The sequence below is a fragment of the Schistocerca piceifrons genome, chromosome 2 (genome assembly GCF_021461385.2).
Source record: "Schistocerca piceifrons isolate TAMUIC-IGC-003096 chromosome 2, iqSchPice1.1, whole genome shotgun sequence".
NCBI classification, from domain to species: domain Eukaryota; kingdom Metazoa; phylum Arthropoda; class Insecta; order Orthoptera; family Acrididae; genus Schistocerca; species Schistocerca piceifrons.
In genome coordinates, this window is record NC_060139.1 from 924,229,597 (window position 1) to 924,244,100 (window position 14,504).

Here is a 14,504-nt window from a genome sequence, read left to right on the forward strand (position 1 = left end):
GGTAGCTTTAACGTCTCAGTATGCTGAGTCAGTTACACTATAAATAATGTACTACAACGCTTGAAACAAATTTGTTAGAAAAATTATTATAATTTACCTTCTTATTATTTCCCTGTATAAGGAGTGTTGAGATTAAGGATTTATCGTATGTCTTATCTTAGATATCTGTGAATAGTTGTCTGGCAGATGAGACATCGCAATACCCCTGTTTCCACGAAACTTTTAATCAGTTTGATCCATCAGTTTATCACAGACTACAGTCTGGCAGCCGCTTCATCTTCAAGACCATTCGTGGTGGCAATTTCGCTATAAACGATCAGAAATCAGGTTCTTCGCCACGAAAGCCCCGTTATAAAAGAACGAGTTTCGAGGAAGACGGGAAGTCTGACTGTTATTTCATATAAAACAGACGCTGTAGGCTAAGGAGAAGGAATCTGGCTTCCTCGCTGTCACAGCTCAATTCGCGCTACTCCATTACGCGAGTCAGTGTAGTTGCATCTATGTTCCCCTCCCACACATCGCCCCTTGCTACATCACAATGGAAGTAGTTTTCCGGGTAGTCCTCGTAGTTTTCCATCTCTCCGTGAAGCAGGCGTTTCTCCTATTGTGCACTGCTTATGTTCGACTTGGGAAGAGTGGATAAATAGCGATTTGTTGCAAGCGTTGATCATCGTTAGTGTGCTAAATGAGCCATACCGGCTGATGTTCTTTCTCATCAATAACATAGACAGTGGACGCCTTTCAGGGACCTCGACTGGACTTCTGTCTGTCAGAGAGTAAAATTGTACTATACTAGTTCGAAGTTCGTTGAAGGAAGAATGTGATGCACACTATCCCTTGGTATTTTTATCTCTAAGTCTCTAACTCCATCGCTTTTCGATATTTGACTTCGGTAGTAAGTCCACGTTCTATCTTAGCTGTTTAACCGCTAAACAAACTAAAGAATTTGAGGCTTTTCCCGACCAAAACTACTAGTTATCCTTTGTTGTCAACAGATTTTTGTGCTGCACTGTAGGGCATGGTATCCACTCTGTTATCTCCAGCATACGTTTCCTGTACACACATTACCGACCCACACTAGTACTGTCTGGCATTAGTTCTCATTATGAACGATTTTGGAGATCGAAAAGGAAGAAAGAAACGAAGCAACGCTGAGTATTAAAAGTAACCATCTTGGTATATGAACCCGAACAAATGTGATAACCGTACTGGATTTTAACTATCAGTCTACGTATTCAAACGGCACATGGCAGAGGGTACCTTGTACTACTGCTAGTCCTTTCCTTTTCTGTTCAACTAGCAAGCAGAGTGGGGGAAAGCGACAGTCTACATGCCTCTGTATAAGTACCGTTTTTGTTTTTTTTCTTATCTTCTCAGCCGTTACGCAGGACGTATGTTGGTGGCAGTAGCATCGTACTGCTGTCTGTCGTAAGTAAACGTTAGTAGCTGTAACCACCGTATTTGACATCGTTCACATCACGATGTGTCCTAACTTGTGCTCCCTCCTCAGTTTACTTCAAGGTATGAAAACCCATTCTCGAGCATTTTGTTTTTACATGCATCAGTTACTACAGCAGAACCACCTTTTAGAGGTATGAAAATCTCTTCTTGAGCATTTTACATGCATCATTTACTATAGCAGAACCGCCTTTTCTGTTATTCAAAACAAACCGTCGGTCATTGCGTTTGGCTGAGACGTTTACACACTCACTAGGCATGCAGTGACAAAATGGTTCAAATGGCTCTGAGCACTATGGGACTTAACATCTATGGTCATCAGTCCCCTAGAACTTAGAACTACTTAAACCTAACTAACCTAAGGACAGCACACAACACCCAGCCATCACGAGGCAGAGAAAATCCCTGACCCCGCCGGGAATCGAACCCGGGAACCCGCGCGTGGGAAGCGAGAACGCTACCGCACGACCACGAGATGCGGGCACGCAGTGACATGTTTCAACAAGTACTCACTACCTGTGGATGCAACACAGTGAGAGGTCACAATTCTGTTTTCTGTAACAGCACAGTCCCATAATTTTCATCCATCCTTTTGAGTCGGTAATGATGTAAGTCGACATACTACTTCAGCGTTATAATCGTGGATAGCAAACACACTCACTGATCGTTAGTATGCTTCGCTCGATGTTCACAAACCGGGAACTAAGGGAGTAAGAGAATGTCGTAATCCTGGCAACTTGGCGAACGGACGCATCGTTCAGTTTAATTAGATGTTCTATATTCACCACAGCTAGGTTTTAAAAATTTATAAGACGATTAGCTTGGCTTTAGGAAAGGTAAAGGCACCAGAGAGGCTATTCTGACGTTGCAATAGTTACTGGAAGAAAGACTAAACAAAACTCAAAACACGTTCATAGGATTTGTCAACCCGAAAAAATCAATCGGCAATGTAAAATGCATCAAGATGTTCGTAATTCTGAGAAAATTTGCCGTAAACCTTAAGGAGAGACGAGTAATATACAATACGTACACGGGCCAAGAGGGAAAAATTAGAGTGGACGACCAAGAACGAGGTGCCCGGAAAAAAAAGTGTGTAAGACAGGGATACAGTCTTTCACACCTACTATTCAGTATGAACACTGAAGAAACAATGACGGAAATAAAAGAAAGGCTCATGAGTGGAATTAAAATTCAAGGTGAAAGGATATCAGTGATATAATTCGCTGATTACATTGCTATTCTGACAAGGGGAAGGCCTCAGACACGGCCAACCGATTCGGCTCAAATTTGGCAGGTCGCTTGTGTACAACCAAAAACGAATAAATCTAGAGTGTTTTGGGTCAACACCCCCGCAATTTTGAGAAAATCATCCCTAAAGTTTATGACGAGCAATCGACTCAAAATTGGAGGGATCGATAGATAATTGTAAATAGAGCATTTTTCATCATTAGGTATGGGGTCCGCAAACGCAAACTTTTTCAGAAATCGAGGTAAGGTACTTTTGCAACTGCCACTTCTGTAACCACATGGTAAACACTTTTCGCCGACAGCATCGATAGCGCAATGGCCAAGGTAACTGGCTGGGAGTCGGAAACCGGGGTTCGAATCTCGAAGAAACCTAGTGGATGTTATTCTTTTCGTTTGTATTTTTCCCTATCTCAATTGATAGGGATAGGAGAGTTAATAAGGTAAGTAAATTAATAAGGAATGATAATAATAAGACAGGCAGACTAATTTCCCAAACGCCGTGGGTTATTAAAGTATTACAATTTTAAGCCTTGTCACATGAAAGCAACTCCGAGTAAGAGTGCTGCGAATTCCTCACGAGGGATCACAGATAGCCAACCGCGCGACGCTTGTTTACAGCGAGGCACGGGACAGAACGCACGCGGAGAGAGTTATGTTGTCCCGGTTGTCTCTTCGTCATATCATAGTTGTGAACCTGGAAGAGTGAAGGTGTTCAGCACGAGTCTTATAGAAGTCAATCGGAAAGAGTTGATTTCCGTCATTAGGCTGCCGCGGTTTTCGTGGATACATGTAGTGATTTTTCCATCGTTAATGCGCCGAATGAAATACGTATTGTGAATGAATACAGTGTTCTTCCGTAAGTAACATATGACGAGTACTGTATGTAGTTTGTAGTAATAATGGAGGATGTGCACTCTTCGACTAGCGTTGTAATATATAGTTGGGAGCCTGTCACAGACGATGGCAAGCGGGAAGTTACCGCACGTCACTAAATACGTCTCTCATAAGGAGGTACAAAATATAGAGGATATACAGAAAGTGAGGGCTCTTTTCAGCACGCAAACGGCGTCACTGATGACCAGTTTTAATCGTGATTACGTGATCAACACCGATCAAACAGGATGCGAGTATCGGGTGAACATTCGACGCACGTTATCGCATAAGGGAGACAAACGAACCCTTGTCGCAGTTGGTAGTAAAAACAAACTAACACATTCGTACACGGCGCAATATGCCATCACAGCCTCTGGAAACGTTTTGCCTACGGTTTTCCTGTGTTTGCAAGAAACGAATGTTACATTTGCTCCTCGGGTTATAGAAGAGGTCAATCGTTTAACCCACTCGTTGAAAAATGTTTACATTACCTGCTTCAAATCCGGGAAACTGACGAATGCGATTTATAGAACATTTCTTGAGACTGTTTTAAAACCATATTCTTCTGATAATAAGTTTTGTCTAATATTGGATTTCTGGAGTGGACAAATTAATACTACAATATTTAACAGAAAGTGTATAGATGGCGAGGGTCAGCCGACGTGCACAGCAAACGTAATCCCGCCAAACTGCACACCTGTGTGCCAGCCGTGTGATGTTTATTTCTATCGCCAAGTTAAAAACTCTATTTCTAGGCTTCAGAATTGCAGTGTGCTTCTGCAAACCCAGCGGGAATTGCACAAGCGCAAGGATGCAATAATTATTCACAGAATAATTCATAACCAACTTTCAGCATCGATTTTTCAGGCAATGATATCGTATGCGTGGTACGCCTCAAAATTAATTCCCAAAAAAGACATATTTTTAAATGTAAACCAAGTTTGATTTTCGCCCACTCTTGGGAAGGAACAGTGTCGCTGTCGAAAGAATGCAATCATTAGATGTTCTTGGTGCCGTGAGTATATTTGTTTCGAATGTTTGCGTGACAAGTACCACCCATGTAGTTGTTTGAAGAAAAGTGAGGACACGTAACAGTGACTGGAAGAGCCCTTGTAAAGTGACCTGGAGTAACATTTTAGTTGTTTACTATCCCAAAAGATTTGAGAAATTTATTTGTCTACCTCATTATTATCATTCCTTATTGATTTACTTACTTTATTAACCCTCCTATCCCTATCAATTGAGATAGGGAAAAATACAAACGAAAGGAGTAAAGGTTTCTTACCTCAATTCCTGGAAAAGTACGCTTTTGCGGACCCCATACCTGGTGAGGAAAAATGCTCTATTTACAATTATCTATCGATCCCTCCAATTTTGAGTCGATTGCTCGTCATAATCTTTAGGGCTGATTTTCTCAAAAACTCGGGGGTGATGACCCAAAATATCTTAGATTCCTTTGTTTATGGTTGTACACAAGCGACCTGCCAAATTTGAGCCGAATCGGTTGGCCGTGTCTGGGGCGTTCCCCTTGTGAGTGAAAGTGATGAGAAATTACATGATCTGCTGAATGAAATGTACAGTCCTTGAGTACGGAATATGGATTGAGAGCAAATCGAAGAAAGACTAAAGTAATGAGATGTAGGAGAAATGAGAACTACATTCTGCTACCTAGGCAGCAAAATAACCAATGACGAACGGAGCAAGGACGACATGAAAAGTAGATTAGCACTCGCAAAAATGGCATTTCTGGCCAAGGGACGTCTACTAGTATCAAACTTAGGCCTTAATTTGAGGAAGAAATTTCTGAGAACGTACGTATGGAACACAGCACTGTGTGACAGTGAAACATGGTCTTTGGGAAAACCGAAACAGAAGAGAATCGAAGCATTTGAGATGTCTTGCAGGCGAATGCTGAATATTAGGTGGACCGATAAGGAGTGAGGAGGTTCTGGGCAGAATCGGAGAGGAAAGAAATGTGTGGAAACACTGATAAAGAGAATGATGATAAGACATCTGTTAAGACATGAGACAATAACTTCCATGGTACTAGAGGGAGCTGTACAGGGCAAAAACTGTAGATGAAGACAGAGACGGGAATATCTCCATCAAATAATTGAGGATGTGGGTTGCAAGTGCTCCCCCGAGATGAAGAGATGGACACAGGAGAGAAATTCGTGTCGGGTCGAGGCCACATCAAACCAGTCAAAAGACTGGTGGCAAGAAAAAAAAAAAGTTAAGTCAGAATTTTGAATTTGTTTCTCCAGTTATTTAAACAATTTGTTGATATAAAATGCTATTATTGATTTACATGAAACGATAGAGTGTCGTCTGAAATATTAATTTTCACCACAGAGTAAGTAAAAGAAGGGACTTGATATCAGCCTCTGAAAAGAGCTTTAATGTCTTTAAAAAGTGTAATTACTGACACGTCTTTGCCAGCATCCTTCGTCCTCACACAACTGGACCCAACGTAATTTTTAGCTTATTTTTTAATATAATGCAATGAATGACGAATGGATATCGGAAAATAATATAAGTTTCTAAAAGCATTTTTCATTTGATACGTTACTGAGTGGGGTTATGTTGTCGAAAGATACTTATACAAGACGAGAGTGGCACGCTCTATGTACAGTGAGATGAAACAGTGCAGAAGAGGAGTTAATAGCAATCGCCCGCAGACAACAGAATTAGGACCAGAGAGAACAGATTCTGGAATCAGATTTGTCCATTTTAGGTAGAAAAACGACGGACTTAAGGATTATTTATAACCGATGTTTGTTGTGATTGTTAAAGAAATGGACATTAGAAATATATATCGACTGTACAAAAGATGGAAAACACTGTATGGGATCAGGGAGATAAGTTGCATAGTATTAACATTACGGCACGAACAGACCTGGAGGAGAATTGTACAGGAATTTAGATGCGGCCTTCTTGATGCACATCTGCAGACATTTACCAAAATGAACTAAGGTAAAACACATTGGCATTGATTAAGCATAGCGGTCTCCCAAACACAGTTTATCGTTGGTGAACGATGATTCACAACTTTCAGGACACCTCGAGCGTTGTTTATGGGCACTCAGTTTTTACTGACATGAAATTCTCAGCGTATTTTCAAATTTCATTCGCGTTAAAATGAATTAGTTAACTACCTGCTTGTTCCTACAATTCGTATGACGTATGCTGTTATTAGAGGGCGAAATCATTCCCTACTTAATTGCCATCTGTCTTACTTCATTTATCATTATCACTCCGACAAATTTTTGTAGAGATAAGAAAGAATATGCTACCTGCTCTGCCTTGAGTTACATTGGCTGTTACATGTCAGACATCAGTATTTATGATCATCATAATTACTGTAGCACTTCAATGAAGTACTGAGTATCGCAGTTCTCAGATGGGATAAAAAAACTGGAATTACAATCGCTGTAATTGATTTCATTATCGAATAACAAATAAGTTGCAACGAAAATAAATGTGTTGACCTCTTAGAACACTTTATGAATAGTCGTCGGATAAACTTAATCAAAATAACTCAATGTTCTTTAGTAATTTTAAGAAGATATCGTCCCCATTCGTTACTGTTTGAGACTGTTCCATCATAGAATCAGGATTACCCATTACCGATTAACTCCTGGTTGCAGTCAGTGCGTATTAGCCAGCCGCGGGCGAAGGTTTCGCCTCTACGGATGTGGGGACGGAGCGCAGCTGCTAAGAGCCTGCGGCCGGTGCTGCTGCTGTCTGCCGTTTTTGGGGTTCTGCTGTGTAGATGGCGCAGCTCTCCTCTCGCTACCTGCACACGCGCCTCCAGCCTTGCCATGTTGACAGGGGTCTTCTACTTAGGTTTCAGAGCATTTAAGGAAGCGATTATTTTAACGGACACCAAACTTTGCCACCGTTTTACATTGCCAGCAGTCTTGGCCAGCACACTGATAACATTTATGACAACCGGATCCATTCTTCTGTTGCTCAGACACTGCAAGAAAGCATTCATGGAATTCATTGAGGACTTCCAGCACGTGGACAGATTGCTCGGCCGTTTTCCCCAGAGAGACGATGGGAAATTAAGGCCTATCCTTGCTATGATGCAATCAGCCGTTATTGTTCTTATTATTGTCAGCGTCGCTTTTTGTCTACATGTACATTTACATCTACATACATACTCCGCAATCCACCATACGGTGCGTGGCAGAGAGTACCCTGTACCACAACTAGCATCTTCTCTCCCTGTTCCACTTCCAAACAGAACGAGGGGAAAATGACTGCCTATATGCCTCTGTACGATCCCTAATGTCTCTTATCTTATCTTTGTGGTCTTTCCGCGAAATAAAAAAAAAATCGTGTGACGAGGGCCTCCCATCTGATAGACCGCTCACTTGGTGCAAATCTTTCGATTTGATGCCACTTCGGCGACTTGCGCGTCGATGGCGATGAAATGATGATGATTAGGACAACACAACACTCAGTTCCTGAGCGGAGAAAATCTCCGACCGAGCCAGGATTCGAACCCGGGCCTATAGGATTGACAGTCTGTCGCTCTGACCACGCAGCTACCGGGGCGGACTTTCCACGAAATATAAGTTGGTGGCAGTAAAATTGTACTGCAGTCAGCCTCAAATGCTGGTTCTTTAAATTTCCTCAGTAGCGATTCACGGAAAGAACGCCTCCTTTCCTCCAGAGACTCCCACCCGAGTTCCAGAAGCACTTCCGTAACACTCACATGATGATCAAACCTACCAGTAACAAATCTAGCAGCCCGCCTCTGAATTGCTTCTATGTTCTCCCTCATCCGACCTGATAGGGATCCCAAACGCTCGAGCAGTACTCAAGAATAGGTCGTATTAGTGTTTTATAAGCGCTCTCCTTTACAGAGGAACCACATCTTCCCAAAATTCTACCAATGAACCGAAGACGACTATCCGCCTTCCTACAACTGCCGTTACATGCTTGTCCCACTTCATATCGCTCTGTAATGTTACGCCCAAATATGTAATTGACGTGACTGTGTCAAGCGCTACACTCCTAATGGAGTATTCAAACATTACGGGATTCTTTTTCCTATTCATCTGCATTAATTTACATCTATCTATATTTAGAGTAGGCTGCCATTCTTCACACCAATCACAAATCCTGTCCAAGTCGTCTTGTATCCTCCTACAGTCACTCAACGACGACACCTTCCCGTACACCACAGCATCATCAGCAAACAGCCGCAAATTGCTATCCACCCTATCCAAAAGATCATTTATGTAGACAGAAAACAACAGCGGACCTACCATACTTCCCTGGGGCACTCCAGATGATACCCTCACCTCCGATGAACACTCACCATCGAGGACAACGTACTGGGTTCTATTACTTAAGAAGTCCTCGAGCCACTCACATACTTGGGAAACAATCCCATATGCTCGTACCTTAGTTAGGAGTCTGCAGTGGGGCACCGAGTCAAACGCTTTCCGGAAGTCAAGGAATATGGCATCAGTCTGATACCCTTCATCCCTGGTTCGCAAGATATCATGTGAAAAAAGGGCGAGTTGCGTTTCGCAGGAGCGATGCTTTCCAAAGCTGTGCTGATGCATGGATAGCAACTTCTCTGCCTCAAGGAAATTCATTATATTCGAACTGAGAATGTCTTCGAGAATCCTGCAACAAGCCGATGATACGGATATTGCTCTGTAATTTTGAGGATCCGTCCTTCTACCCTTCTTATGTACAGGAGTCACCTGCGCTTTTTTCCAGTCGTTCTGGCCTTTAAGTTTAGCAAGAGATTCGCGATAAAGGCAAGCTAAGTAAGGAGCCAATGCAGTAGAGTACTCTCTGTAAAACCGAATTGGAATCCCATCACGACCTGGAGATTTATTTATTTGTCTCCCTTCCAAACAAATGTTTCTCTTATCCTTTGTGATCGATAATGTTTTCATATTCACGGTTTTTCTGCAGTTCATAGTACTATGTATCGTAATAGGCAAAAGATGGATTTGTTATCGAGTCAGTCGGGATGGACATCCGCTATCAGTCTGTGGAAGGCGCACCACAAGCCTGCTTGGAAGGCCCACCTGTCAGTCAATTGCCACAGCGAACCAGAGTCATCCCACACAGACAGTCTTACTGTAGACCTGTAGCCGAGTGGTAATGATTCAAGTTTTGCAAATGATGTTAAGAAAAATAATTTCGTCTTTGAATGATGCATACTCAGAGATCATCGCACTGCTTGTAATACAATACATAATGGTAACCATACAGTTTGTGTTCCTCTTATTTGCAACTTCTTTGTATGGATTAGATGATACAATTGCTGATAAAGTATTCTGCGTGTTTGTCATCGTTGTACTACTTGCAGAATTAGCATCCTTAGTGTCTGCCTGCCAGTCGACGTCATCAGAAGCAAACCGAATGGCAACAATCGCTGAAGATTTACTTACGTGGAATGTTGCGTGTATGTAATTTATGCCTTTAGGTTTCAACAAAGATGGTCTTACTACTACCCTTCTTTGCCCTTACATTTGAAGGAAGCATTGAATCAGTGAGACAATGTTCGCAGTTAACAAGGTGCGCGAATAGCTTCATCCATGTCAAAGTGATCTTCAGTCTCTGGGATGGACCACAGCTGTCTTACAGTTGCCTTTGCAATTTAAAAGTAGAGATTTTGATGTACCATGTTTATGACAATTCTGTTCCCAGGACTCAACTGTAAGTATTGTATCGTCAGATAAGTAGCCTTTTCCATCTGGTTAATTTGAGGGGCTAGGTATTTATATATAAGCTGCATCTATCTTGTTGAGCGTCTACACATTTTCTCTAAATATATTTTCAGTAAATTATCTGGTGGGAGTTAATCTATCATAGATTACCTCCTTAATCAGATCATCAAATTTCATTTCCCTTCTGTATGTTTATGTGAACTGTATCTATTTATTTTCAAATGCACATTACAAATAGGTGATTCTTCACTTGACTTTAGTCAGATGCATCTCTTTTTATGTATTTGATATAGTTATTAAATAATTTTTATCAAATTACACACATTTATTTTCTGTTTGGGTGAATTTATTCAGAAGATATTAAGATGATCAAATCTGTGCTCATGTTTATACCGAATAGTGTTTTGTTATGCAGTTATCTTATTCTCACTGAAGTTCTCTACATTGTGGGAAATTACATTGTGGGAAATTAACAAATACACATATGTTCTCTATGTCCTGTCACGGTCGCCACGACCCCCCCCCCCCCCCCCAACCTCACCCATTCACGCAATGAACCTTGTACCTTGCCGTTAGTGGGGAGGCCTGCGTTCCTCAGCGATACAGATAGCCGTAATGTAGGTGCAACCACAATGGAGGAGTATCTGTCGAGAGGTCCAACAAACATGTGGTTCCTGAAGAGGGGCAACAGCATTTTTAATAGTTGCAGGGGCAGCAGTCCGGATGATTGACAGTTCTGGCCATCAGGAGAAAGAAACATGGCATTCTACGGATCGTGGTGTGGAGTGACAGATGCCCTTAATGGGCAGGTAGGTTAGGAAATTTAAAAAGGGGAATGATGGATAGGCTACAGTTAATGAAGTTCGTGGTAGGAGGAACAAGATTTCATTTCAGGTGAATACGGGGCTACAGATACAAAATCATATAGGGTCAATACAGGAGTTGCTTTATTAACGAATAAAGGAATAGGAACGCGGATAAGCAACTATGAACGACATAGTGAACGCATCATTCTAGCCAAGCTAGACATGAAGCCCACGCCTACCACAGTATTACGAATTTATATGCCAACTTGATCAGCAGATGATGAAGAGACTGAAGAAATATACGATGCGATAAAAGAAATTATTCGTATAGTTAAGTGAGACGAAAATTTAATATTCATGGGAGACCGGAATTCGATAGTAGGGAAAGGAAGGAAAAGTAGTAGGTGAATATGGACTGTAGGTAAGGAATGATGGAGGAAGCCACCTGGTAAAATTTTACACAGAGCATAACCTAATCATAGCTGACACTTGGTTTAAGAATCATGAAAGAAGGTTGTATATGTGGAAGAGACTTGCAGACGCTGGAAGATTTCAGATAGATTATATAATGGTAGGACAGAGATTTAGGAACTAGGTTTTAAAAGGTAAGACATTTCCAGTGTCAGATGTTGACTCTGGCCCCGAATTTATTGGTTATGAACTGTAGATTACAACTGAAGAAACAGCAAAAATGTAGTAATTTAAGGAGATGGGACGTGAGTAAGCTGAAAGAACCAGAGGTTGTAGAGAATTTCAGAGAGAGTATTAGGGAACCATTGACAAGAAGAAGGGGAAAGAAATGCAGTAAGAGTAAAATGGGTAGCTTTGAGAGATGAAATAGTAAAGGCAGTAGAGGATATAGTAGGTAGAAAGGCGACGGCTAGCACAAATCCTTGAGTAACAGAAGAGGTATTGAATTTAATTGATGAAAGGAGAAAATATAAAAGTGCAGCAAATGAAGCAGGAGAAAACGAATACAAACGTCTCAAAAATGAAATCAACAGGATGGCTAGCCCTGATGGCTAGAGGACAAACGCAAGGATTTAGGGGCATATATCACTAGAGATAAAGATAGGTACTAGCTACAGGAAAGTTAAAGAGACCTTTGGAGAAAAGAGAACCGCCTGTATGAATATCGAGAGCTGAGACGGAAGCAAAGAACGGAAAGCAGAACTGTGGAAGGCGTATATAGAGGATCTATACAAGGGCGATGAACTGGAGGGGAATGTTACGGAAATGAAAGAGGTCGTGGATAAAGATGAAATTGTATAATATGATACAGCGTAAAGAATTTGACAGGGCACTGAAGGACCTAAGTCGAAACGAGGCCCCAGGAGTAGACAACATTTCATTAGAACTACTGATAGCCTCAGGAGAGCCAGCCTTGACAAAACTCTATCATCTGGTGAGAAAGATGTATGGAACAGGTGAAATGCCCTCAGCCTTCCAGAAGAATATAATAATTCCAACCCCAAAGAGAGCAGGTGTTGACAGGTGTTAAAGTTACCGAACCCTCGGTTTAATGAGTCACAGCTGCAAAATACTAACACAAATTATTTACAGATAAATGGAAAAACTGGGAGGAGCCAACCTTAAGGAAGATCAGTTTGTGTTCCGTAGAAATGTCAGAACACGCGAGGCCATACTTACCTACGAATTATCTTAGAAGACAGATTAAGGAAAGGAACTCCTACGTTTGTAGCATTTGTAGATTTAGAGAAAGCTTTTGATGAAGCTACTGGAATACTCTCTTTCAAATTCTGAAGGTGGCAGGTGTAAAATGCCGGGAGCGAAAGGCTATTTACCATTTGCACAGAAACCAGATAGCCGTTATACAAGTCGAGGGGCATGAAAGGAAAGCAGTGGTTGAGAATGGAGTGAGACATGTGTATATTGAGCAAGCAGTAAAGCAAACAAAAGAAAAATTTGGAGTAGGAATTAAAACCCATGGAGAAGAAATAAAAACTTTGTGGTTTGCCGATGGCATTGTAATTTTGTCAGAGACAGGAAAGGACTTTGAAGAGCAGTTGAACGGAATGGACAATGTCTTGAAACGAGGATATATGATGAACACCAACAAGAGTTAAACGAGAGTAATGGAATGTAGTCGAATTAAATCAGGTAATGCTGAGGGAATTAGATTAGGAAATGAGACACTTAAAGTAATAGATGAATTTTGTTATTTGAGGAGCAAAATAACTGATTATGGTCAAAGCAGAGAGGATATAATACGTAGACTTGCTATGGCAAGGAAAGCGTTTGTTAACATCGAGTACAGATTTACGTGTCAGGAAGTCGTATCGGAAAGTGTTTGTATGGAGTGTATCCGAATATGGAAGTGAAACATGGACGATAAGTAGTTTAGACAATAAGGGAATAGAAGCCTTCGAAATGTGGTCTACAGAAGAATGCTGAAGATTAGATGGGTAGGTCACGTAACTAATGAGGAGGTACTGAACAGAATTGTGAAGAAGAGGATTTTGTGGCACAACTTGAATAGAAGAATGGAAGGGACACGTTCTGAGTCATCAAGGGATCTGCAATTTAGTACTGGAGGGAAGCATAGAAGGCAAAAATCATAGAGGGATACCAAAAGATGAGTTCACTAAGCAGATTCAGAATGATGCAGCGTGCAGTAGTTACTCAGAGATGAAGAAGCTTTCACAGGATGGAGTAGCATGAAGAGCTGCCTCAAACCATTCTCTGCACTAAAGGCCATGACAACAACTTGTCTGTAAGTATTTTATGCATTGTGATAGGCTATTACTTTACTAGCTATTCGCTGCAGTCGGTTTTTATTTTACTTCATTTACGCTGTTTTAATTTGTCTCTATTAACTTCCTCATCTCTTCGTATCTTGAGAATCTTAGATGACAATTAAGTAGCCAGTTAAAAGTAGATACAACAAAATATGTATGAAATTCTATTTTTAATTTCGGAACAAGTTTTTACTAAACAGAAAAGAACTGAGATGTTTAATGCTTGATGTATACCAGTGGTGAGCTTGCAATCGAGACATAAAATTCTTGATAATGGGATGATCTATAATTTCTCTATTTTATGGAATATCTGCCTTGTGTATGTAATGTCTGCCTTGAGCCACGTCGCCACAAATTTTTACCTATGAATACATTGACGAGCCTGCCTTTAAACAGTCGACTGCCGAAGTTGTCAATACCTGCTGAATCACATGAAAGTTTATGGTCAAATCTCATCACCTGCTACATTCCTCGTCGTCTTGTTTATAACTTCAACGGGAACATACATGGTTGTCCATCGATCGTGACCGGGCCAAATATCTCACGAAATAAGCGTCAAACGAAAAAACTACAAAGAACGAAACTTGTCAGCTTGAAGGGGGAAACCAGATTGCGCTATGGTTGGCCCGCTAGCTGACGCTGCCATAGGTCAAACG